Genomic DNA, 18,261 nt, shown 5'->3' on the forward strand with positions numbered 1-18,261 from the left:
ATAAACCACAGCACTGTGAGGGCTGTTACAGGGGAAAACCGATTCCAGTTCAGCCAGACCCAGCACAAAGGCACGTAGGGGCAATCTTTGCCTGGCTGCTCTTGCCAAAACCAACTGGAGGTCGACAAAACTCAGCACTAGGGTGGGCCTGCACTATCAGCACACACACAAACGTGTCTCACCCCAAGGAAACAAGTCCCCCGCCCTCAGAAACCTGCAGGAGGTGGGTTTGGTAGCCACTACACCCAAAGGCACTGGTTAGAAACTGTAACCAAGGCACAGCCAAGACACCAATCTAACACCAATCTAAAATCACAGAGCAGTAAAAATTCAGCTTTGGTCTAGAAAAAAGCCCCACCACTATTCTGCACGGTTTCTCTATCGCTGGATCAGTTGTATCAGGACTCGTTGTACCAGTACAATGTTTGAAGGCTTCACCACATGCCAGACTTCATCAGCGTCACGCACGATGGACAGCACTTCCCATCTCCAAAGCACACACCGATGTGAAGGGATGTCGCCTGCAGGAAACGTGACCAGGGACACCCGGCACAGCGACTGCAAGGCCAGAACAAGCAGTGACCCGGGATGGGAACAGCTGGCCAGGGAGCAGCCCTGCAGGAACAGGCCTGGGAGCCGCAGGGAACCAGAAGCTGGATGCACACCCTGTCTCATAAAATGACAGCAAAGGTCCCCGGGCTCTCTGAGCCGGAGCAGAGCCTCCAAGGCACGAGCAGCCACCCCTCAGCTCTGCCCAGCACTGAGGAGGCTGCTGGGCACTCGGCTCCACGGGAGCCAGCTCACGGGCTGATCCACCGGCAATCTAGGAAGGGCCACGGACACTTAGGAGAAGTTTGGGGCCAACAGAACCGTCCAGTCTTGGGAGGAACTGGGGTCTGCATTTCTGCAGCAGAGCACCAAAGAGACACAGCACAAAGACAGCCAGGAAGCTGAGGAGCAGCAGCTCTGCTGAACGTCGGCCGTGAGCAAGGTGGGAAACAGCAGATTCCAACAGCAGCAGGGACGCTCCAGGTTAGAGCTCAGGGAAAACTTTCCCGTGAAAAGGCTGATGGAGCCCTGGCAGAGGGTGCTTACGGGAGAGGTGGAGACTGCTGAGGATGAAACAAACATCTTGCAAGAAGAACACGAGCACACCTGACCCTGCTTGAGGCCAGACGAGGCGACAGCCCACGGCCCCGTCCGAGCCCACGGAGCTGCGTGTGGCAGCCCTGAGCCTCCCCACGGGGCCCTGCAGAGACACTGCAGAAGGACAGAGCTCACCCCGCTGACCTGGGACAGAAACGCAGACACGTGCCCAGGAGACCTCCGGGCACAAGGGCAAAATTCTCAGGCCACTGAACAAACCTCAAAACCAGAGGCTTACTGAACTGTTTACCTGCCCCTCCTTTTAGAATTCCTCCACACACACAGTTTTAATCTAACTCCAGGAATGTGAAGTATGTGTAAGAATATATTCTTACAGCTGTTATCTCCATACTACAGGTTTAACAGTGAACTCTGTACACTGCCTTAGAACTCCAAAATTAATTCCCACACTCCTCCTACTTTCTTATTTCTTCACACACACACACACACACACACATACCCATCCCCATGGAATTGTAGTGAAAAGCAAGATAAACAAAGATGATCAGATGAAGGCCACAAGCTGAAACATGAGAGATCTGCTATCAGCAGGGTTAAATACATCAGGGAGGAAGGAGATACATTGACAGCTGAAAGGTTTGTTCCTTTGAGTTTGTTTTTACTGCACATTTTCTGCTAGATCCACTTTTGAGAAAGTCAGGGTGCAATAAACAGAGTCATTCTCTGTGGGGGTTATTGATGAGGAAAAAAAGTAGTTATAATAGTATTGATTTGGGGTGAACTGGTAAAAAGGGACAATCAATAGAGCTGAGTCAGATATAAACCAGGAGGAGTCACACCAGTCATGACAGGAGTGTTACAGGAGCCAAATCCTGGTACCAGCTGGGAAGGGAAGAAGCTCTAAGTGGGATCCCCAGTGTAAGCCTGACTTTATATCGTGCCTGACTTCTGAGCACAACCACACGGGAAAATAACAGCAATAACAACTTCACAACAGCCATGATGGAGTATCTGTCACTGGGTATTTCACCCACGCACCATTGCTCAGTGTGCTGCCTTCTCCTAGACTCTGACCCCAAAAAATCACTCTTGGAAAGATCCTAAAACGCCTCACAAACGGGGTTTGACACAGAAGTCGTGACACCCCCAAGGTGCACGGCAGCGGTGTTAGTAACGGTCAGCATCCCACCAGAACTCCCTGCAGGCTGTGATGAACACTGCTGCATCCCGGGGAGACAGAAACCCTGCCCTGGAGAACCTCTGGCACCGATCAGCTACAGAAACGGATGGACAAGGCCCTCTGAGGTCCTCTCCGGCTGTTCCTGTCAGTCCACGCTCCGTGACAGAAACCCCCTGGGTCAGAGCTGCCCGGGCTGAGGCGTTCACGGGAGGAAACGCTGCCATAAGCTCCGGCAGGAGCAGCAGCCCGGGCAGTTTGTCTCCGGGCTCTGTCTGCCATTAGCGATGGGATTCACCCACCAAATGGCTTCTTCCCCCCCACAAATATCCAGCCCCATGCCGGGGGAGGGACGGGGAGCTGCTCCCAGTGCCCCGGCCCAGTCCCTCCGACAGCAGAGCAGCTGACCTGAGGGCTGTCCCAGCAGCCCCAGTCCCATTCCGGAACCCACCCGAAGCCCTTTGTCACTAACGGCCCCGCTGGAGATCCCTCAGGGCTCGGGATCTGCAGCGAGAGGCAAAACGGCATTAACCCGGCCCCATCCGCCGGGGCCGCTGCTCCCCCGGGCGGGCTGAAGGACGGTGCCTCCCAGCCCCGAACCGCCGCTCCCCCCCTTTCAGCTCCCCGGGAATTCAGCACCACGAGTCACCGGACAGGCCGCGGGGCCGCGGGGGGGGGAAGCCGCTTTTCTCTGGTTTTTTTTCCCGTTTCCCGCCCAAAGCTCCCGCCGCTCCGGGGTCCCGCTGTACTCACCCCGAGCGGCTGCTCCCGCGCAGGGGCCGGGCGAGGCTCCCTCCTCCCGGGGGTGCCCGCGGGGGGGCCGGGGGGGGCAGGACGGAGCGGCGCTTCGCTCCCGCGGAGGGCGCCGGGCGCGGGGGGGGCGGTTTCCCCGCCGCCTCCTCCCGGCGCCGGGGCTGCGGCAGCGGCGGGCGGACGGGGGGCGCTTCTCGGCGCGGGGCCGGGACGCAGCTTCCGCCCGGCAAAGGCGGCCGGTCCGCCGGCGCCGGCACCGAGAGAGCCGCTCCGCTCCCTCCGCCCCGCCCCGCTCCCTCTGCCAGCCACACGGCAGCTGGGACAGCCTGCGATGTGACGAGCACGGTGACGTCCCTGCGAGGAAATCCGCCACAGGCCACGGCAGAGAACAGCAGGAGCTCAGCCAGGGCAGGAGGAAGGAGGCCTCTGCCAAAAGCCTGGGCAGGGGCTGACGGGGAGAGGTGGCGCAGGAACGCAGCGCTGCTGCCTCCGTCCTCACGCCCGCTTCCGTCACAGACGTGTTCTCACCCAAAGGGAACGTGGTGCTGCCATTGCGGGCCAGGACGGGGCGTGAAAAGAACACGCTGGCTCCCAGCAGTAAGATGACCACGTTAGTGTCAACATTCCCAGGATATTCAAAATTCCCCAAATTCTCAAACACAATTGTAAGGAGCCACAGGACCGAGGACTTCATCGTGCCATCAATCAGTGTCACGCAGTTCAGTAAAAAACAAAAAATACTATTCCCACTCCCACGGGTGGTCAACAGCAGCACGGGGACTATAAACAGCAAATGAGGAGAGGAAATTTTAAGGAGCCCAGCGATGGACATTGTGACCAGCCAATAGCATGAACGCTTCTAACAAACGGTTATGGCACACTGACAGCCTCTGGGAAAATGGAGCGGTACAATGGGTTGCTAAAGACGACACGGAGAGCAACGGGGGGTGGGACTTTCAAACCCTGGGACGTGCATTTCGCAGAAGCCACCTGGTCAGTCCATCGCAGAGGGCCAGCCAAGCAGGCTGGGCCTGCTCAGTCAAACCTCCTACCTACTGTGGATGGGGTAAAGCCCCCGTAATGCGCATTAAAAATATGCTGGGGCACACAGTCTGGGTTACTCCTGCAACAGGTAAAGGTAAACGCGTGCGTGAGATTTCTTTTGCCAAGGACCCGAGTGCACTTGGTGGGTAATGCAGAAGGACAGGGAAGTCTGATGTGTGCCTCGAGGGGATTGGATTTTAGGAGAAAAGAGCTGATGAATGTTAACTGCCAACTAAGCCTGTTATTGCATCGCGTCATCGCTCTGTTTGATAGATCTTACACTAACGGCCTCACATGAATAGAAAAGATGAACTTTGGTAGGGTCAGGGCTGATTGCAGCACCTGGTGCCCAGCAGCGCCCTGCAGATGGACACCTTCGGCCTGCAGACTGTGAGCAGGGACCGCGCCAGAGGCACCAGCTCCACTTGTGGCAGAGACTTCATGCCATTGTCCCGCTGAGCCCAAGGTCACCCGCTCCACCGACGCAGCCAACTCCGCTTCATCCCTCCTGCCTTAAAAGACTGTCATGAGAGATGGAAGCCGGAGTTATGGACTAAATGATCTCCCTGCACATTTTGGAGGGATGGCCCATAGATGAAGGGAATGAGATCTGTGGAGACATTTGAGAGCAGGGAATGGGATGGGGATTCCTTACCATGTACTGGAAACCTGAGCATAATGTAAGGGGTGGAGCCAGTCCTGGTTTCAGCTGGGATAAGGATGATTTATCTTCTTAGTAGCCAGAATAACGCCGTGTTTTGGATTGCGTACGGGATTTGCTATGAGAAGAATGCTGATCATACAGGGGTTAATGTAAGAGATCAAGGTCTCGGAGGGGGCGCAGCCAGAGCACCAAATTCGCCAGTGGCATATCCCATCTCCTGTAACGTCATGCTCAGGGTGTCAAGGAGGGGCGGCTGGGAAGCAGGAGGTTCTCTCTTGCATCTGGGACTGCGATTGCGGGGTCTCGGTTTTTGGGGATCACTGGCTGGGCAGGGGCTGGGTATCAGCGGGCAGGTGGTGAGCAATTTGTCCCTGCAGTTTGGTCCCCCATTTCCCAGGCAGGGGGAGGGTGAGCGATTGGCTGCGTGGGGTTTGGCTGCCGGGCAAGTTCAAAGCACGACAAGGGGCTGAGCAAGCGCAGAGGCCCAGGTTTGCTCTTGGGCTGAACAGGTGCCAAGGGCTGCTGAAGGCCGGGGACAACATTCCTTCCTAGGAGCTTCTGTGTGGCCTGAGCTGATGGTGTGTTGGATGGGTCTGGTACAGCAGCAGTCAGGGTGGGCAACAGGACCCGGAGCTGGGCAACGGGAATGCCCTTCTGTACAGCAGTCTCCATGTCACAATTCCAGCCGTGACTCTGAGCAGAACTTGTAAAGAAAAGTAGCTTTGCCACTGGTGTGAACCTTCCCCGGGGAGACTGAGCCGGCTGCGGGGCCAGCGAGGCCCGAGGCACACGGCCATGGCACTGGGCAGCCGGCCAAGGCCAGCCCGCAAGGAGGGAGGGCTGGGCAAGGGGCTGCCAGGCCCCGGGGGAAGAAACCCTCTGGGCCCAGCCCCTAACGCTGCCCCTGGAGAAAGGCAGAGGAGGAGGAAGCCGACAAATGAGCGTGGAATCTCCCAGGGCAGAGATCAACAGTCAACTTTATTGCGCTGGTGGAGGGGCGTCAGATCCATCACCTGGGGACAGATCACGGCTGGTCCCGCGTCTGCGTCCGGGCCGGCTGTAAGGGGTTTGGGCCCGACGTTCCATGCGGGAGCGGTGCCTCCTCCGCACGGGCCCACGGGGGCTGGAGCTGCTGCCACTCTCGAGCGCTGGAGAGGGGCAGGAGGACTCCGCTGGCAGCTGGCTGGCGGTGCTGGGGCTGCTGCTCTCAGGCACTGGGGAGCCCTGGGACGTCCCCAGTGCTGCCTGGCCGGGGGGGCTGCCCTCAGCCCTTGGTGCTGGCGCGTGGCTCCTCTCCCGGCGTGTTCTGGGCCGGCTGTAGGGTGTCTGGGCACGACGTTGCACCCGGGAGCGGTGTCGTGTGTGCTCGGGCCCAGGTGAGCTGGAGCTGCTGCTGCTGCCCCAAAGCACTTGGGAGTCCGATGACCCCCATGACCCCTGGCTACCAGAGCTGGGGCTGCTGCTCTCTGGTGCTGGCGAGCGGTGGGATGACCCCGATCCTGAATCGCTGCCATTGCCAGAGCCAGCGAGCTCTGAGCTGTCACTGGAGTCTGTAAGGGGAAGCAGGAAGGTCAGGGGCACAGAGGCCACAGTGGAGAGGCCAGAGCGGTGCCCCCAGCCCTGCTGGGGCAGAGAGGCTCTGCCAAGCCCAACCTGGGCACCGCCTGCCAGGCCTTGCCTGGGCCCTGGCCCCAGCCCAGGGGCATGAAGGTGCTTTGCCTCTTACCGGTGCCCTGACCAGTACAGCTCTCACACACCCAGCTGGTCCTGGTGGTGCTGACGCTGGAGCAGCGCCGGTGGGTGCCCACGGCAGCGCAGGAGCTGCACAGGAGCATTTCCCAGGGCCTGGGGAAGCAAAAGGGTTCATGGCTGTGAGGACAAAGTGACCGCAGCACGGGATTGTGCAGCAGAGCTCCTGTTCTCATCCTTCTGCTCTGAGCTCTTGGTGAGACAGATCCCGTGCAGAGCCCAGGGTGCTGCTTTGCCAACTTACCCCTGTTCCTCGGCGTGCTCCCTGCCTCTGGGACAAAGGCACTCACGGGCATCGCAGCGCCTGTGCCTCTGGACTAAGGCTTCGACTGGAGGCCCGTTGTCCTGTGATGGCAATCTGATGGAGAAAGGGAAATGGCTGACCCCCTGCTGCTCCGGCATAGGGCCGATGCAGGGCAGCCCTGCTCCTCCCTCCTGCCCAGTTTACAGCTCCTCCGTGAAGCTGAAGCCCAGGCAGACGGGACAGCGGAGGGGCAGGACTGCAGGGGCAGCCCCGGGCATGGCACAGGGCTTGCAGCCTCCTGTGCTGTGAGCCGGCAGGACACCAACCTCACGGGCACTCGGATGCCCATGGTGAGCATGTCATCGAGAAAGCCATTTCTGTCTCTGCAGTGAGGGCAGCTGAAGTGACTAACAGAGTTGTACCGACCCTGGCCCTGCAGCGGAAACAAAAGGAGCAGGAGTCAGGCCCTGGTGCTGCCCAGCTCCTGCCGTGTCCCGGGGGCGAGGGAACGGCTCCTACCTGGATGCAGACCCGGTGGTACCAGGCATGTTTGCAGGCCGGGCACACCAAGGTGTGGAAGGACTTTCTGTCCTCCACAGGCTCCAGGCAGATGAGGCACTCGGTGCCCTCCTCCAGAGCTGCCTCCACCTCCTGCTCTGGGCGGTGCTCCCTGCAGAAGGACCTGGGGGGGGAGAGGGAAGGGATGGGTGAGTTGAGAAGTGCTGGGTCCTTCCTCGGTGGGGGCAAGTTGGGAAGAAATGGTACCTGTACGGAAAAAAGTACTGGGTGATGCATTCACCCTCGATGGCACAGGGCAGGTGGAAGCTGCAGTCGCAGCCCTCCTGGGAGCAGCTGATGGCGGCCCCGCTCTCCCCACAGACGAAGCATCGCTGGAAAGAGAAGAGCATCCCCCGTCAGCGGCAGCCTCAGGGCCTCCCCAGCCAGCCCCACGCCTCCGGGCAGGGCGCAGGATGTGGCCGCCGCTGGGCCACAGCCCACAGATCCGCCCGGCGCACGAGGCTCCTGGGCTGGAGCTCTGTGGAGCTGCTGGGAGCAAGACTTTTGTCCCGGAGCTGCTTGGAGGGGCTGGGATTTCTTTCCTGGGCTCTGGGCTAAGCTCCCCCAAACCTCTCTGACACCAATCTCTCTGATAGGGTCAGGTCCTCACCTTCTGCACTACCCGCTCGACTAGGTCACAAAGCTCCTCACTGATAAAGGCCCCGTCTCCTGATTCCTCATCCAGCAAGTAAAAAATCTTGCTGGCAAAAATCTGCAGAAGAGAAGACACGAGAGGATGAGTGATGAGGAGAGTGTGGCTGGGAGAGCATGTCAGCCAGCAGGAGGGTGCCCCAGGGGACTCACCATGCAGAAGAAATGGGCACAGAACAATTCCATATCTATATTCGGCCCGCAGAGAAATTGGTCCACTGCACTCTGGCCACACAGCACGCACGCTGGAGGGGAAAGAACAAATGCCGGCAGGAATGAGCACCTCTGTGGGGCTGGGGGAAGCGTCCCTGAGGGATTGTCCCCAGGGCCCTGCTCCGTCCCTGAGGGGCTGAGGGGCAGGGCTGGGGGCCGTGGCGAGGAAGGGGCATCGCAGGCACTGCCTCCCCCTGCCACCACGCTCAGCCCCACGCTGACCGCCCCGACAGCCCCTCTGCTGTGCTGCGGGAGGGAAACTTTGCTCTCACCCTGCTCCATCGAGTCGGGGGCCTCGTCCTCTCGCCTCTCAGACATGGCGCACGTCCTCAGCGAGTGTTGGGAGCGTCCCTGTTTCAGCAGCACCGGGGTGTCTCTCCCAGATGCTCCTTGGCTTACTCTGAGGGAGAAGCGGGGCGCGGGTCAGCTCTCAGCACAGCCCCGGCGTCCTGAGGTGTGGGACCTCCCCTATTTCCTCGGCAGCCCCCGACCAGCCCCATCCCTCCCCTGCCCTCTCCTCACCTCCCAGGTCGCACTGACGTATGGCTGGAGCCCAGCGACCCTTGTTATAGGCTTGTTGCCACGGGTTACAGCGGCCGTTGTGACATCAGCACCCCTATATGTGGGCAGGGACGGCTTTGGTGGTGTCACCATGGCCGTCGTGACATCACACCCCCATATCTGGGCAGGGACACCCTTAGCGGGACACCGTGTCACCGGTGACATCAGCACCCCCACATACGGGCGCTGACCCGCCCAGCCCGAGAGGACTCCTGACAGCAGGGCTGGGCTGCAGACGTGGCTGCAGGTGCTGTGGGGAGATGCTGGGTGTCCGGGGGCTGACCTGGCTGCTTTGGTGGTTTGAGGGCGCTGTACTCTCTGCGCCCGCTGCTCAGAAGGTGTTTTCTGTCGGCAGGGCTGGTGGCCCATCGCTCTGTGTTCTCAGATCTGAGCCCACAGGAGTCCCTCGCTGGGCCTGGCTGCAGAGAGCTCTGTGGTACCTTGACAGGGTTTGACATTTCCCAGACAATGCTCAAAGCTGCCAGCTGACGCTGTTTAACACTCTCCTCTGTAAGAGCCTCCCAGCGGGGATGCCTATCAACTCTGGCTTTCCCTTCAAGGAATTGTTACCAAAAGCTGCTGTATCTTTGTCACTTGCCAGATGCCACCAAAGAATCTCGACTTCTGTTGTTTGGGGCTTTTACATGTTGCCTTTAATTAGGATGTGTGCTCTTCTGGCCAGGGGCTGGTGGGTAGCTCTCTGGTGACCAAATCCCGGAGAAAACAAGGGGGTTTCCTGTAGGACCTCTTGTACTTGAAGGAACAATCCTTTAGCCCAGGGTCTTTGGACATGTCTTTGGTACGGGGATACCAGGCCTCCAAATCCAGCAGTTTATATCACCTTATTCTTTGGTCTCTTTGTGTTCTCCTTCTGGCCCTTAACCTGCAGCAGCAGTTTGGGGCTGCACAGAGGTTCAGGGCAGGGTCCCCTCTTCCTCCAGGACAGGATCTGCTGATTCAGCTCAGTATTTTAAGCAAGATGGAGCCCAATGTATCCTCCTTGTGGCAAGAGCTGGTAGCCGGGCTGGATGAGCAGTTCATTCACCGTTCCTTACACACTGAAGGAAGAGAGATTTGCACCTTTAAAATTGCTTTCTTAACCAGGGTTTAGCACCCTTGGGTTCTCAAGGGTTAAAATACCTCTGGCACCTTGGATCAGTGTATGGGGATTTAAAAGTGCTCTAGATGAAGCAGGCAAATGAGTCAAACTGCGTTTAGTGAATTCCCTGGCTGTCAGTAACGCAGCCAACCCTGTGCTGAGGACATCTGGGGCTCGTCTGCTGTTCGTAGTGGAGGTTTCGGGCCCTTTTTCAGAGATGTCCCCGCTCTGTAAGTGACGGCTTTACTGACCAGAGGGCAGGAGGCACTTTGGGAGTGGCCCCTTCTGATGGAGGCTGGAGAGCTCTGCTCTTCTGTCCTGGCCGTCAGGCCGTGGCTTTCCCAGTGCTCCCATCTCTCAGCTCAGCTCTGCTTTCTGTCATTAGGACACAGCTTTGATTTGCCAGGGCTGAGGGAATTGGGACGTCCCCTACTGCCCATCTGCACGAGACACACCCCTCTAGCAAGGGACAGGACAACCTCACACATACAGAAAGTGAAACCACCCGCTAATTACTCCATGGGAATGCAGCAGGCAGAGCTTTTTGTCCAGACTGCGCCCGCGCTGCTGTTAGCGTCAGGAGCCCAGAGCTTCCAGCACGGCATCTTCCTCCCCGTTCCCCTCCCTGCCCTGGGCAGATCTCTGTTTCAGGTCTGTCCCTGCTGTTTCATGAGCTGTGCCCTCTAGGCGTGGTTGTCGAGTGTTAGGACAGACTTTGGGTGTTGTGTTGCGTTGTGTTACACAGCAGTGGTTGTGTCAGTCAGATGTGGACAAGTCCAAAGTGCAGATGTGCGATGACAAGTGCCCGTTATCTGGCCCCGACTCCAGGAGAACTGAACCCCTTCAGCCTTCTCATTGCGCGTGTGTGTGCATGCACGTGCCACCAAGCTGTCTGCGTGTCACATCGATTTTTCCTATCCCCTCTGTGGCCCTGATGTGACAGTCTTCTCCATGCCGGGTGGCTCTGAGCACCTTCCTCTGTGAACAGGCTGGGGTCAGCCCTTTGGAGGGACTCTTTCCCTTTGTGCCCGACGTGGCTGCCTGCAGCCTCACTTTGCAGGTGGCAGGCATGGAAGTCCTTGCCTTGCACAGGAGACTGAATTGGACTGCAGCGTGTTTAGCTGGGAAATTCGGCAACTTTATTTCAAGAACTAAGTCAGCCTGAGCGTTTGTGTGTGCTCAGAGGAGTGTGGGCAGGACCGAGCAGGCCTTTGACACTGAGGCTGCCTTTGGGTCCGCAGGCAGTGAGCGTCCCAGCAGGAGATGGCCCTGGTCCACTGCAGCCTGCGCTGGATCCTCTTCCTCCTGTTGCTCAAGCCCTTTTTGCCTTTAGGATCTGCAGGAGCTCCTGCAGCCGGGTAAAGGATTGCAGCAACTTCTGGAGGGGAAAGGGGCAGGAGGTAGACCAGCCCCACTGTGCTGGTGTTGGGCTGGGCCTCTGAAAAGGAGCTGAGGCGGTGAGAGAAGGACTCCATGCCCATGATGTTGGTGCAGCCCTTGGTGTCGAATACAGTCCCATCTGTTGCAGGATCCAGTGGTAGTAGTGCTGAGTCGAGGTGTACATTCCATGCCGTTTCGCTCTGGCGCAGCCTCTCCCCCAGCTGCTCACCCCAACGAGCCAGAAGTAGTCAGCACTCTTGTCTTTGCAGACGAGAGGAACACCGCTGTCACCCTGCAATGGAGGAATGAGGGTCATGGTGGTGTCGGGTGGCTGCTGGCAGCACTAGGGCCGGCTCCTTCTCTCTGCCAGCACCCCTCAGAGCTGTGCCCGCGGCACAGAGGCCCTGCTCAGGTGCTGAGGGTGACTGGACCTTGTCTGGGAGGGGGTGGTGGGCCCATGGGGTAGGACTCGCGCTCATCTCTGCACAGCCATGCTGGCCGGGTGCAAGAGGGATGTTCCAGGGCTGGGAGCTGGATCTCAGGGCTGCCAGGAGCGCTGGGTGGGCTTTCTGGGCAGAGTCCCGGGCCTCTGGGCAAGTGGGGCCCTGGGCAAGGACCTGCAGCTGGGGAAGGGGAGCCCCAGCAGCGGTGGGGACTCTGCGGTGGTGGGAGGGCGACTGGCCAAGCAAAGACCGTGCTGGGGAGTGTCTGGGCAGCTGTAGGGGGCTACCGGTGCCACTGGACGTTGCCTTGTCGCAGGCTCCTACCTGGCAGGTGTCAATGCCGCCCTGCAGGTAGCCATCGCAGAGGTTGTGGGGGTGGACGGCTCCGCGGTACCACTGGCTGCTGTTGCAGAGGTTGAGTTCGATGAGGCGGACCTGGGCCTCCTGCAGGACGTCCGTTGGTCCTGCGGCTACGAGCACAGAAAGGAATTAATGCCAGGCAGCAGGTTGCCAGGTCTCCCGCCCTGTCTGGGGGAACCCCTCTATTCCCTGGGGTTTGGCTTTGTAGCCTGACAGGCGCTGCCCCAGCATTGCCCTGCTCTCTTGCCACGGGCCCCAGGCCAGGCCCATCTCTCTACGGGCACACGTCCCCACAGGCGGGCTCTGGCTCTCGCCTCCGCTGTCAGGAAACCCAGCCCGCCTCCCCGTGTGCCGAGCTCGCACTCGGGATGCGAACACTCTTTGTGAAATCACCTCTCGCCATCGTGGCCCCCCAGCCGCTGACGTAGCGCATTGTCAGCTCCGACACTCGCAGCCAGCTGTCGGGCACGCAGGGCAGAGTGATGTAGTAGCCTCACTGCACGGGTTGGTCCAACTGCAGCAGCGCAACGTCGTTCCTCTTGGTGACGTTGCTGTAGCGTGGGTGAACCAGCAGCCGCTTAATGCTGCCAACTTGGGTCTCTGGGCCCGGCTGAGTCAAATGGGTGGCCCCGACCACCACGCACCACATGGTGACATGCCTGGAAGGCAGATGGGGAGAGGGCTCAGAGGGATCCCAGCCACGTGCTGCCGCAGCCCAGCAGGTCCCTGCTCTCTGTTTCACACGGGGCAGAGGAAAGCAGTGCTACGGAGGCTCAGAGTGCCCCTGCGTGCCTTGGGCTCGAGGCGTGTCGAGCTGGAGGCTATAGGAAGCCGTGGCAGGATCCCAGCTCTCTCCTGAGCAGCCTCTCAGCCGGGCTCTGCAGTGCCCAGGCACTGGGTGTACGGCAGGGAAAGGGGACGGGAGTAGCACGTGGTGCTGCGGAAGGGGGACCCGCGAGTGCCGGGGGATATCCCCGTTCCTGGCCCTCCTTCCCTGGCCTCGAGGAAGCAGTGGGCTGCTGTCAGGACCCACTCTGTGCTGATGGGAGACCCTCCACACACATGCCCCGTGCCTGCTTCCCAGGGGTCCTGGATGCTGATGATCCAGGGCCAGGCCCCTGGCAGGGTGCCTGTGGCCCCACGACGTGCGACGTGCCGTAGTGAGCAGCCATGGGCCGGAGCCCACAGGTCCCCCTGTAACCAGAAACCCATCACCCTCCTGCTCGACGGCTCGCGGCTCTCCCTGCTGGAGGTCAGCCCTCTGCCCTCCCCACAAGGTTCTGCATGGATCGTGAGGCCAGGGAACCCCGGGGGGTGGACAGGAGGCATCTGCCCCATTTCGGCTTTAGCCCCGCAGGCGAGTTGTGCCAGCAGCCCGGGTGTGGCCACAGGGGAGGCAGAAGCTGGGGTCGGACACGCCCGGCAGACCCCCCTGAATGCCCTGCCCAGGGGACGGGGGTGTGCAGGCGTTAATAAACTGGTCCCCTTGTGCCCCTGCAGCCTCCTCCTCTCCACTGTTAGCTCATTTGGACTTGACCTCCACACATCATCATCCTTTCTGCAAAGCTATCTCCGGCATCAGGACACACTTTTAGGACTTTCACATGATTGTACCTTAACAAAGATTGATGGGTTTGTAGGTCCTCCAAGTTAGCAAGGGACACAGAACTGATCCTGTGCTGAATTAGAGGCATGGGCTTGCTGCTGTCCTTCTACATGGAGACGAGTGCCATGGATTTGATATTGCTCGGAGTAAGAGGAAGGACCCAGTAATTGCTGGAGGTCTGAACTGGGAGCTGCAGCTCCACTGGAGAACTGACGGCACTGATCCCACTCAGGGCTTCTCGCCACTCTAAGATTAAGATGGCTAAGGGAACATTATTTTGGCCCAGCTTTTATCTTAGCTACTCTATCGAGAAAAGCGGCCAAGAAGAGAACTGAATGCAAATTATTCTCTTCTGTAACACAGACATGGCTGTCAGGAAAAGGACCCAAACACAACCAGGACAGCATGGGATCATTTTTATTCTCAGATAACCTTAACTGGATTCCTGCTCAGTCAGGAGAATGCAGTTCAGGAGCTTATTTACCAGCCATCACACTCTTTAACTCCATCCTTGGCTTCATCCCTAGCAAGGAGAACTAAAGAATGAGATTAATCCCTTTGCAGAGAGGATCAAAAGAGTCCAGGCATCATCATCCATCTTGCCACGGAAAAGACACTTCCTCAGCAGATAGACAATAGAAACCGGTTGCTAAACTGTTTGTATCCTTTCCTCACCCTCATAAAAGATGTAAGATCCGCAACTTAGTCAAAAAGTCACAGACAGGCAAAGGAGAACCGTTACTGTTGAGCTTCGCTCTCTGTTGGTTCCTGCAACATCTCATCTCACCGAGAGCGCTGAGCGAGTGTCCTGATTAAATAATAATAAACCTTGCTGCCTTTAATCATTGGGTTTTATCATTAATAACAAGGTTCAAAACTCCAGGCTGCCATTTGTAAAGGGCGCACAGAAAACGTGAAGTAGCGTTATGCTTCATCTGAGGAATACGATCCCTTTCCCAGAAGGGCCAAACAGCCTCAAAGTGCTCAAGGACAGTCAAGGACAACTCAAGCTGTGGAGAAAAGACAAGCTCATTTTATTTCCATGGAGAATAAGCCTGGGCAGACCAGGCATAGAGGTAGAGCTTCCCGAGGCACACAAAGCTGAATCCTCTGAAGGCATCAGGTGCCTGCATGGGAATTTAGGCTGCCCTGACTCCCACAGATGCCTTGGCAACAGGAGGCACCTAAAGATCTGGGACTGTGGCCAAAGCAGACCAGCTGCCTTGGCCAAAAGCCACAGGGGATTGGGGCTAAGAAAGGTGACCCTAATTCAGGCTCTAGCTTCACACCTGCAACCTTGACCTTCCTCTTCATAAGCACATTTACCCCTGCTGTGGACACAGGACAGTAAAATGAAAGAGAAGACCAAGACCCGGAACAGTCACCTTCACTAGACAGGAATAACTGCATCTACTACAGCACCACCACCCTGATGGGGAAACCTGTTGGTTTGGAATAAAAGCTTATAGGAGAATAGTGTTTTCTCTAAAGGTGTCCATGATGCTAAACAAACATTTTAAGGACAGGAACTGTGGCTTTTTTCCACCCATAATTAACAGTGTTTTCAGAGCTTTTACACAAACCATTTAGGGGTTGTTAACTAAAAATCTGCCTCGTTACTTTTACTGTTTAACACTTTCAATTTCTCCTTTCTTTTCTGGCTTATGCATTTCTATTGAAACTCCCCTCTTTTCATCTCAGTCTGCAGCCCATGTGCAGCGCAGAATAAAACTTTACACCCTTGAGAGAAAAAGTAAAAAAAAAAAAAAAAATAAACAGGACAGAAATAATCTTGAAGAAATAATCTTCACTAAGGTTGGAATGCGACCTGGCAGGAAGAGGAGGGAAGCGTGACTCCTGCAGCAGTGTTTTTAAGATGACAGGAAAAGTAAGAGACTTCAGAGAAAAAGGTGTGCTGTAAGGAGGCAATTTAGCCATGACCACAGCCTCAGAGGGAGCAGAAACAGTGCCTGAGGAATGGAAACCAAAGCGTGGATAGTCACGGCGCTGTGGAACCAGAGATGGAAGGCTCTACCGTTCCATCATTAGAACAAGGAAAGCAATTAACCCCCCCTCAGAGCAAAGTCCGTTTGCCCTGACTGACGAGAAGAAGCAGGTTCTTTCCCATATTCAGTGGTTGAGAATAGAAACAGCTCGGAGACAAGCACTAGCGACTGCAGCTCTATTCTTTGAGACTCTTCCTCTCCACGGCACAGGAAAGGCTCTTTCTGGGGAGCCGGTTTGAGACCCCGAACCCAGCACCTGCACCTCAGGACCATACTGAACATAACAGTGCAAACCCAAAACAACTTCCAATTCACGTTCTCAAGTTGTAGCTTGAAAAACGCAACTCCTGCCATAACATCTCCTCCACTGCACTCGGCTCTCTCCTGAAGAAGAGTGAGAGCACGCACTAGAGACACTCGCACAGCAGCGTGGAGTTCACGACAGAAGTTTGGGAAAACTGTGGCAGAAGAGTTGTAACAGGGATCTAAAGGGCATTTGGTACAGTTTGCTGAAGCAAGTTCAAATGCTTGCTCTTCTGTACACAGAAACCACAAGCTGAAGTCCATCAGCTCCCCTCTCTGCTCTGAACCCCTCTGACCCTGCGCAAGTCCAGAACCAGACTCAAGGTTTCAGCATCAGCCTACTGCAGCTTCTCCAGGGTGGCTTAAACCAGGCTGGATTTAGGTATCAAATGAGCATCAAGGAACAACTCCAGCCCCCAACTGTGATGTGTTCTTTCTAATTATCTTCACTCCAGTGAAGCAACCACCAGCAGGGCAGCAGGGAACAGACACAGTCGCACCTCAGCCAGCAGCAGCTTTCTGTCAGGTCTTCAGAACCTTCACAAGATGAAGAAACTAACGACCATATGCTCAGAAAGCATTGTCATGAGGAGCACAACAGGCACATCGAATCATTGAAATCTAACTACTGCCAAGTCCTGTAAAAAGCTCCAACAAAAAAAGCCCTCCCAGCCTGCTTCGCACTAAGTTTTTCATTTCCCAGGTTAAAAGAAGTTTTACATTATCATCACCACCTGCCCTCCACTAAAACCGTCCTTTCTCCGCAGATGGGTGAGGCCCACTCTCCTTAATAAATCCTCACATAGAGAAGAGAAGGAACAGAAACAGCAACTCCGTACACATTGGGTATTTCCTCTGCAATCACGTAGCCTTGGGACATCTTCCATAATTCCCCTCAGTCTGCATTGTAACAACCTTGAGAAGAACTTTCTGTCATTCTTTCTGTCTGTTTTCTAGCTTTTAACCCTTTGATATTATCCAACTAGGGTTAAGTTCTTGAAGAGCCTTCAGTTTCTTCAAGGGGCATGGTTTTTTCCTCCCCTTTCTAAAAGCATTCATTACTCCGCTGTTCAACCACACTGCTGTTCTCTGAAAGGATTTTAGCTATGGTTTTGACAGGTGGTAAAACATTTACTCTGAACTGCTCACACAAGGTCTTTGAACAGTCTCCAAGCCTCCTGCAAGCCTTGTACCCTCTGCCCCTCCCGCTCATTCCCTGTTAACAAGCTTTCTCCACTTCAAAAAGAAAACCCCACCAACAGTGTAGTCTTAAGGGACTTGGGGGCTGTTTCATGACTGTAAAGCATTGAGTTGGAGTACATTTGGTCTCTACAACTGAACAGCTGTTTCCTCGTTACCTCTTGAGCCAGGTCCTGTACACAGCTGACAACCAGCAGAGTTACATGTCCCTTGTGGGTTCTCTGCTTGACGGCTCAAGGAGCTGTCAGTCCGGGGGCCTAAATACATTTAAACAAACTGTCATGACATTCAATCAGTCTACGCGGGTTAAACTGAAGTCTCCTGTTATCACTAAGAGCAATTTCAAAGGAAAAGTTTAATGAAACTGTAGTCATGACCTCTTCCCCTTGCCAGCTCTGTCAGGTCTCCCAGCCAAGGAACTTCTCTGCTTTTAAATCAAGTGGAATCTTTGGACTCATACTTTCCACTTCCTTCTCTTGCTGTGTTACTGTAGAAGAAACATCTGGGGATAAAAATGCAATTATTTCTCTCCCTCCTCTTTATCTCCCTAAGAAATGAATGCTTCTGAATCACAGCAGGCCCACCATACTACTCTTAAAGCAAGAGAAGACATGTTTGGTAAGACGCCCCTACAAACCTTCTGCTTCCATCTGCCTAGTTATTTTCCTGATCCAGTTAGTGGTGCAGAGAATTAAACCTCAGCCTTCAAGACCAACAGCTCCCAGGAGACCACTCCAGATATAATACTATTTAAATATGAAACAGCTCCTGTCCTCAGCTAGAGCTCCTCAGCTACAGCTGAGGAGGCATAAACCAGAGAAAAGTTGTAATTACTAGGAGGGATTAAGAATTAATAAAAAAACGTAAAGGTTTTGATACCCGAGAGGCTCCCAGCTCAGGGGAGATGCTGGTCACAGGCCACTGCCATCCAGGAGAGCTCAAAGGGTCTCTCTTGGGGTTGCAACTTACAGGGTCCAAGATAATTGACTTTTGTCAGATCCCTTTTGCTCACGCCCAGCTCAAACAACAAAGTATTCTGGTGCCTTCCAGCAGTCGCACAAGAACTTGAACAACGGGCAACTCTGTTATTGTTCTCATCTGACCCCATCCCAGGCACACCTGTGCCAGGCCCTTGGGAGATGA

The 18,261-nt window shown here is 56.1% G+C and overlaps 1 pseudogene; it reads right to left on the reverse strand.

Annotated features, from left to right (window-relative positions):
• Positions 1 to 11,132: 11,132 nt before the first annotated feature.
• On the reverse strand, positions 11,133 to 16,798 carry LOC141972322 (acrosin-like; annotated as a pseudogene).
• Positions 16,799 to 18,261: the final 1,463 nt, after the last annotated feature.

The sequence above is a fragment of the Athene noctua genome, chromosome 32 (assembly GCF_965140245.1).
Source record: "Athene noctua chromosome 32, bAthNoc1.hap1.1, whole genome shotgun sequence".
NCBI classification, from domain to species: Eukaryota; Metazoa; Chordata; class Aves; order Strigiformes; family Strigidae; genus Athene; species Athene noctua.